A 7,304-nucleotide genomic window follows, 5' to 3' on the forward strand; every position below is an offset into this window, starting at 1 on the left:
GCCCACCAATCAGTGACTGTCTCATAGTGTGATGTAATACACAATGTCCGCACCACCCACTTTTCAGTGAGCAGTAAAAAGACACCAGCTTGTCTCAGCGGACAGCGGAAAAGGACGAGATATCAAAAGTAAAAATAAATATATCACATTTGGTTAACAATGTGCAATGTGCCCTGCAATAATATATTGGATTCTAGGATATCACCTATCAAAAGGGTGAATCTATTCTAGCAGACCATAAAAATCCAATTATGAACAATTGGTGCTGAAAACCAGGATTGGCAGAATTCACATTACAGCGATTCCCCACTATATCGCGGATTTTCCTCCGACGCCTCACAATTCTCTGCGTATCCCGTACATTGTTTGTGGTCCGATTGTTTTCGTTTTGTTCTAAGCCCTACGATGGAAGACGTTGACCATTCAGGAGAAGGTAAAACTTCTGGATGTGCTTCGGGAAGGAAAGCGTTATGCGGACGGCGTTCGCCATTATGGTTTGAATGAATCAACAGTACGCTACATGAAGAAGGATGAAAAGAATGTGTAAGAGCCATATATGTTTTTATTTTTATATATTCCATTACATATATAGAGAGAAAGTTGTGTGTGTGTATACATATTAAAAATTATTATTTTATTATTATTATTATTATTATTATTATGTTACTCATATCCTTAGCCCGACATTTAACATAGCCCGATATATGTGTTTTAATGAGTTTACATATGTTTAAAGCATGTGGGAGGGGTATTTTAAGGCTTAAACTTAAAAAAAAATTATATGATCCTTCTGTATCGTGGATTTTCACCTATCGCTGATGGGTCTGGAACGCATCTACTGCGATAGGCGGAGGATCAAATTTACCTTCATGTGGAGTCTTGGCTTTTCACAATGTTTCATTCCTGCTTATAGCTAAGGTTTTTTTTAGCCGTCGTCACTCTAAGGTTGCCCATTAATGGTTTGGAATTGGGAATGTAAAGCTGTTTTGTTAGCATGTCTGCCTTACAATTCCTTTACTGTAAGTCAAGGCCTGCTGGAACTCAATACTGCTTCATGGCGCTTGTATTTACTCTTTATTTTTTATTACATTATGTTTGAGACTAACCCCTTTATCTACCTCTTCCTCCTGTTGAGCTCCATACAGAACTAGTGGAGAAAAGGGGTGCTTGGAGGGGAGACGATATCTCTGGATGCCCACTTAAGAAATATCTACGTTACCTTCCAATACACCTTCCAAACTTAAGTGGATTGAACATGGGTGCTGTTGAATTAATAAAAAAAATGCACTGTATTAAAATTATTTTGTTTATATAACATAAAATTGAACTATAAACATGAAATTTAAACCTGTTTATATATTGACAAAATAATAATTCAGAATTTTGAACCCTCATTGAACAAAATTAAACCTAATATGGACAAATGGAAAGCATTGAAATTATCCTTATGGGGGGAAGGTTAATGTTACTAAAATGGTTGTGGTGCCTCAAGTTAATTATCTCTCTATGATGCTTCCATTTAATATTCCGGAAAGGATATTTGAACAGTACGAGAGTATAGTAAAAGATTTTTGTTGGGAAAGAATAAACCTAGGATTAAAATTACTTCGCCCAGAGACAAGGGAGGTCTAGGATTGCCAGATGTTAGATTATATAGCATGTCATTTGAAATAGCCAAACTCTACTATCACTGGAAGAATGTGAATTCTGATGTGGACTGGATAGCTATCGAGAGCAATTTGGCTTCACTATTTCAACCTCTGCACATTCTGTCACAATGGGGGGACAATATAAGAAACACAAACCCGATAATATCTTTTTCGAGAAATATATGGATCAAAATACATAAGAAGCTTAAAGTATCACATGACATGCAGCCATATTCCTCAATTTGGCACAATCCTCAAATACAAATAGTAAAAAGTATGGAAACAATGGCAACCCAAAGGGGTGAAAACTCTCTGGGATTTATTCGTAAATGGGATGTTTATGTCATAATCAGACTTAAAGAGTAAGTATGATGTAGGAGGAGGAGGGAGTTTTTGGAAGTTTTTGCAACTGAGGCATTGAGTCACGAGTGTTAAAATGCAGAAGATGAATGGTCAAGAATACTTTCTAGAGTGGGGAAATATTTTAGGGAAGTAAAAGCTAAATTTATTCAGTATAAAATTATACACAGATAGTACTGGACACTAGTTAGACTAAATAGAACTGGACTAATTAATACTGATCAGTGTTGGAATTTTAGAAGGCAGATGGGGGTTTATTTACACATGCTGTGGCAGTGCTCTCAGGTATATCCATTTTGGGGTAGAGTTCTTGGTCTCCTGGACAAATGGCTAGGCTTTACTTTACCCCGCAAACCCGACTCTCTCTGCTAGGAGATAGAGTGGAATTGCCAAAGGTGAATAATAAACAGTTTAAGGCTGTGATGGTGGGACTCAACTGCCATGAGGGTAATATTAAGGCATTTGAAATCCTCAACAATCCCCAATATAAAGGAATGGACCAATGAGATGATTAAGGCAGCTTCATATGAAAAAATGTTGGACAGACTAAATGGGAAACGAGGTATAATGAAAATGTGGGAATGTTTCTAGGGCCATGTTTTTGAAGGATAAATGGCTGGGAGGTTGAACTAGTGATTGGTCATATTGTTTTATAAATGTGAATGGCTGAAGTGTATTATATGAGAGTGCTGTAACTTTTTGGTTTGAAAAATAAGAAAAATTTGAATTACAAAATAAAATGTTCTTAGAAAGTAATTTCATGTAAGAGAGAGATGCAATACCGCTTTCGTCAAAATGACAGGTCGGGTCAAAGGTCACGTTCAAAAGTTCAGTGGGCGGAGCTTATGTTGTAGTGGGTTGAGCTTGGTTGTGTAACTGACGCAATAGCATGTGGATTTAATTATTTATTTATTATTTTAAATGATTGTGGCTTAGGGGGCATGGGTTGGTTGTGTTAGTGATGCAATGGTATTTGGATTTAATTATTTATTATTTTAAATGCTTATTTTAAATGTTTATTATTTTAAAATGATATTGAGGAGAGTGCTTATGAGTGTGTATTATTTTAAAAATGATATTGATGAGAGTGCTTATGAGCGTGTGTTATTTGAATAAGTTATTATTATTATTATTTTGTGGGGCGCGGGCGGGAGTGAGCGTGGCTGGGTTACCTGATGGAGCGCGAGCGTACGGTGTGCGGTAGCGTGGTAAGGTCCCCGGGCTTCGGAGAATCAGCAAAGGACTTATTCACATACTGGTGCGGTAGCGCGGAAAGGTCCGCACGGCTTTGGATAATCCTCGGAGAGAGCGATGCGGGAGAGCTGAGAGGCGTGCTGCTGCGCGAGTCTGAGAGAAACTGTGAGAGACTGTGGGATAAAATGGTAAAGTTGGAGCAAAGAATGAGAGGAGGAGGTGCAGGGTCTATCGTCCAATAAAAACGCTCGGCGCTAGTTTTGACCGTGTGTTTTTTCCTCACGCGAGCGTTTGTATCACATCGGCGTATGGCGCCAATTTGTAAAGGTCATAAGTCGAGACATACATCGAGTCTGTCAATTTGTCCGCCAGTAAATTCTGCAGGGCCGTGCCACCTGGCCATCGAGGCGCCCCCCTACCCGGCCACGCGGGCCATACATCGAGTCTGACACTTTTGCCCTCCAGTAAATTCTGTTTAAAGTTTTGTTTTCACATACGTCCCAAATTACAGATAATTTTCTTACACAGGCACGAGTAGCATCATCAAGGCCGTACCACCTGGTCATACATCAAGTCTGACAATTTGCCCGCCAGTAAATTCTGTTTATAGTTTTGTTTGTCATACATGACCGTGCAGATATGGGGTGACAGAGACAATTAAATTGTATTACGTCGAGCGGGGGGCCTTTTCCTCCTCCTAGAGGCATCATCTTCATCCGTACCACGCCCCCACGAGCAGGCCGTGTAGAATATAGGGAGCTTCGCGCTGCAGGGCCAACTCTATCTTTTCAAAAAATACAGACATGTCTGGGACTTCCGAAATGAAAGATTCAACCTCACCTTCTAAGACTCAACAGGAGCAGGAGGCCATTATGCAGCCTCCGGGGGCTCCCAGGAAGATTCATACGGCACGTAGACGGGTACCTATGATGCGACCGTCGGAAGACCCGAGGGCTATCTGGGAGCTGCCCAACGGGAATAAACTGGTCTGCCTCTTTGACAACGTTGCGGAGGAACTGCGCGTCTTTCAGGTCACCGGAGACGGCCCAGACCCCCCGAAAGACGACCCGTATCTGGTGACTTTTTCCGAAACGGAATGGGGAAACTTGAAGACTGTCGTTACCCCGATGATGGAGGAGAGCACCGACCCCGACCTTGAGGTCGAGACTGGAAGAATGGAGATGCACTATAGAGATGCTCGTAAACAGCGTACCACCATTATGAAGTGGGACGTGACCGGGGAGCTGGACAAGAGAATGGTGAATATATGGCAGTGGCCTAAATGCGACTGTTTTGGCCTGAGAATACCGTTAGTGATTTGGATGCAGATGATTCAAGAAAAGTCTGGTTACTACCAAGCGATGTTTAAGGAGAGTCGGGGAGATGACAAAACCTACGCCGTAAGGACCCCCCTCACCCCCTCACCCACCGTCGCTATATAAAGTGGACTCTGTTACAACCCCTTTTCACAAACATCATGGCAGCAGCAGCAGCAGCAGCAAATTATAGCGACGGTGAAAGCGGGGACAATGAGGCTCCAGCAGCAACCCTGACCTCTGATCCCGGGGAGCTCCTTCCAACCCCCCCATCATCACCGGCCTCTGATCCTGGAGAGGACCCTCCGACGCCTGAGATCTGCACGCTTCTCTCCAGACCGGCTCTCTGCCGTGGGATGTTGGCTTGTATTAAGGCTATGATAGTGGGCCTTTTAACCTCAGTCATCAGGAAGCATCAAGAGAGAAACTGCTACGGTTGTGAAGTGGATCACCCCAGTCAGAGACAACACCCTTGTCTGTTTCCTCCAGGCAGAAATTACTTTTACATACACTTTGACTCTGTGTTGCGTGACCTCTGGACCGATCGGCTGACACCCGCCTTGACCCACGTTCTATCGACCCTGGGCATCCGAGCGGCCGCCGGCAGGTTGGAGGGGGCCGTGGAAGCTATCCTGTACGATCTGCGTGAGGCCCGCAACGGCATGGTGGAAATCACTCGACTGGAACAAGATCTGTTTGAACAGAACCCAGCGTTTAAGCAGATCCTGGAAGAAGAATTTCTGACTCGTTGGGAGGCCCGAGACTAAAACAAAAAGCATCTTGTGATGGGGAACGGTATCAGCAGACCCTTACGGCGGTTTATGTTAAATGTTTTTTTAGAAAAAGTTAGTCCACTATTGTTGTTTGATAAAAGTGATTGTCGGGATGATTATGCTTGTTGCTGCTTTCATAGAGTGTTATTTGAGATTTCTCAAGTCGGAGAAAATTATCAGCGGGGGATGGATTTACTTACTCAACTGATGTCAGAGGGTGAAAGACATTCCCCCGAAAGTCTCATACGCGCTTGTCTATCTTGTATTCCTGACAATGAATTTGACTGTAATCACATTTTTGTATTTTACGCTTTAATAGTAGATGTAGTCACCTCTAAATTTCATGATAAGCAGCCTATCGATGTTAATCAGATGCTTTCTACTCTACATACATGTATCGTTGAAAAAGCCACTATATCCACTTTACTGCATGTGACATCGCTAATCTACCTCAACAACTGTCACGGCTGTAACTAAATGTATACCTGCATTTTGAAAATGTAACCTTCACAAATTGTATACCAGCTTTTTTAAAATATATCTTTCACTAATTGCAAAAATAAAAAAAAATTAAAACTTGAATACCGTTGTAATAGTCTTTGTAAAATAACGGGTAAAAATGCTGAGCAGGTTGGCCGAGTGGTTAAGGCGTTGGACTTAAGATCCAATGGACGTATGTCCGCGTGGGTTCGATCCCCACCCCAGCTAAACTCTTTTGTAAAATAATAATAATTAAAAAACAAACTACACAATATGGGTTAAATGTAGAAAAAACACACAAAATTTCACTGATGTTCACTCAGTCTCTTAACAACCCCCATCCACAGTCAGCTATAAAACGCCGCACCCCGCTCTCCCCCCACTCAGTGTGTGAAAAGCATGTCTGTTGCCAAGACTACAGCTCGCGTCTTGAGCAGTTCGTACTATGACCCCAGCCAACCGGGGTCATACGGAGGTGTCTCCAGACTGCAGAGAGCCGTGCAGCAAGATACGGGGAAAAAAGTGGCTGCTGATGACATCAGAGACTGGCTGTCTATGCAAGACAGTTATACTTTACATAAACCGGTTAAAAAGAATTTCCCCAGGAACAGAGTGTTTGTTCCGAGAGCCATGTATCAGTGGCAGGCCGATTTATGCGACATGCAAGGGCTGGCCAAATACAACGAGGGGTTAAAATACCTCCTTACGGTGATTGATGTTTTTTCTAAAAAAGCCTACGCGCGTGCTATAAGAAACAAGACTGGGGAAGCTGTAAAGGAGGCCTTTGATTCTATTTTAACCGAGGGGGGCGTCCCCCTCAAGCTACAGACGGATGCCGGTAAGGAGTTTTTAAATGGGACTTTTCAGAAACTTTTAAAAACTCATAAAATCACCCATTTCACTACGGCTAGTGAACTTAAAGCTTCCATCGTAGAGAGATTTAATCGAACGTTAAAAGAGAGGATGTACAGGTACTTTACGGCTAAAAACACCCGGCGATATGTGGACGTGTTGGACGATCTAATAAAGGGGTACAACCAGTCATTTCACAGCGCTATTAAAATGAAACCTGCCGAGGTCAGGCCCGATAATGCTCATCTAGTATTTGATAATCTATACGGTCCCCTGAAGAAAAAAAGCACACGGCCACGTTTTAAGTTTAACATAGGGGACACTGTGAGAGTCTCCAAGCACAGTCAGATATTTGACAAAAAGTACGAGCAGACATTTACGGACGAGTACTTTGTCATATGCGAACGTGTACCCAGATCCCCACCGGTATATAAATTGAGGGACGTGAGCGGTGAAATACTCGAGGGAACATTTTATGAAGCGGAGCTGCAGAAAGTCAAAATATCTCCGAGACGCGCGTTCAAGGTCGAGAAGGTTATAGGCTCAAAGACCGACAGAAAGGGGAAAAAGTGGATTTTAGTACATTGGCAGGGTTGGCCCTCGAGGTTCGATTCGTGGATACCGCGGTCGGACTTGATACAGGTTTAATTTTTTAAAAAAGAGAAAAAAAAGAAAAAAAA

The 7,304-nt window shown here is 42.5% G+C and overlaps 1 non-coding gene across 1 annotated transcript; it reads left to right on the top strand.

Moving 5' to 3' along the window:
• The first annotated feature begins 5,917 nt into the window (after positions 1-5,917).
• On the top strand, positions 5,918-6,000 carry trnal-uaa (transfer RNA leucine (anticodon UAA)). The gene has a single exon. It is a non-coding gene; the product is annotated as a tRNA-Leu (tRNA).
• Positions 6,001-7,304: the final 1,304 nt, after the last annotated feature.

Source organism: Brienomyrus brachyistius, unplaced genomic scaffold (genome assembly GCF_023856365.1).
Source record: "Brienomyrus brachyistius isolate T26 unplaced genomic scaffold, BBRACH_0.4 scaffold72, whole genome shotgun sequence".
NCBI classification, from domain to species: domain Eukaryota; kingdom Metazoa; phylum Chordata; class Actinopteri; order Osteoglossiformes; family Mormyridae; genus Brienomyrus; species Brienomyrus brachyistius.